Source organism: Macadamia integrifolia, chromosome 13, assembly GCF_013358625.1.
Source record: "Macadamia integrifolia cultivar HAES 741 chromosome 13, SCU_Mint_v3, whole genome shotgun sequence".
Taxonomy (NCBI): Eukaryota; Viridiplantae; Streptophyta; class Magnoliopsida; order Proteales; family Proteaceae; genus Macadamia; species Macadamia integrifolia.
The window spans coordinates 14,323,660-14,325,155 of record NC_056569.1 but is presented as its reverse complement, the minus strand read 5'-3'; positions in this window follow the sequence as shown (position 1 = coordinate 14,325,155).

Sequence of the window (1,496 nt, the reverse complement as noted above, 5' to 3'; positions counted from 1 at the left end):
GGGCAGGCTGGGGTGGGGGTGATACAGAAGACAGGGTAGATGGTGGTAGCGGGCAACGGTGAGCTGTTGGATGAAGAACACGGGAGAGGAGAGGGAGAGTAATAGGGTAATTTAAGGTTTCCAGAATATCAGGGGAGAAGAGAGTGTGGACATTATATTTTCTGGAGAAATCAAAAAAAAAGTTGGGAGTAGGAAACTTTGAGTAAACATAAGTTGAGTATAGACTATAAGGGAGTAATAGTAATTGCAATTAGGCATAAAAACAATTGCAACCTTACCTTTCTGCTCCTAAAATTAAATTTAATACCTAAACTATCCATGCCATTGTGTTTTCCCTTCCTCTACTTCCACCTCCTCATGCAGGAGTCTAATCTCTGCAATCCATTTTCCCCAGTGCATTTGCCTCAACCCTCTATAGAGATTCTTCCCAGATGAAATTAAGTTTGTACCCGTAAATGTACAGTCTTGAATCCTCCGAAGGAGAAGGAAAGTCTGTAGAAACGCAACCCTAAAAAGATACAGAAGATAATAAAAAAATAAGAACAAGCAATGCACACAGATTTACGAGGTTCAGTAAGATTGCATACGTCCCCGATGAGATAAGATCTTGCTTCACTATCAATGGAGAATAGGGTTACGACGCTCGTCCCTCACACCTCTCAGTATTGCTTGCATTACAGAGAAAGAAACCCTCGCTACAAATATATAGCAAAAAACCCTAATCCGAAAAGTACACAATTGCCCTCAAATAAAAATTCGAGCAGGGGGCTATGCCCCCCTACACCCCTTACTATGCAGGGGGCCTCCGGCCCCCCTTGCAACCCCCATAGCCCGCTAACTAGCTAGCGGGACTGTCATCCTGCCTGTCGAGGAGTTGCGCCAATACTCTCTGGGTTAAACTGTGATGGAATATAAGACATCGTACACCAACAATATCCACCTTGGCTTGAATTCTGTCGAGCCTCCTGTAAAGATAACTTGTAGACGTCTCCCCGTACCTCATCAGAGGTACAAACCCGCACCTATTTGGTGTGTCCCTCATCTTCAACAATGAGTAATATTAATCAAGTTCAAACAAGACTCGAACTTCTCTGCAGTAACTGGCTTAGTAAACATATCTGCAGGATTAAGATCTATATGAATTTTTCTCAAGTAAATACTGCCTTCTGACACAAGCTCCCGGATCTTGTGAAATCTCACATTAATATGCTTTGTCCTTGCATGAAACACCTGATTCTTTACAAGATGTATGGCACTTTGACTGTCACAATGTAACACTGTACCTCTTGCTCTAACCCCAACTCACGAACCAATCCAGCCAACTAGACTCCTTCCTTGGCAGCCTCAATTGCCGCCATATACTCTGCCTCTGTAGTGGATAATGCAACTGTAGACTGAAGCATCGCCCTCCATGATATAGGTCCACCAACCAATGTAAATACACACCCTGTAGTAGACCTCCTCTTATCTAAATCACCGGCATAGTCAAAATCAAC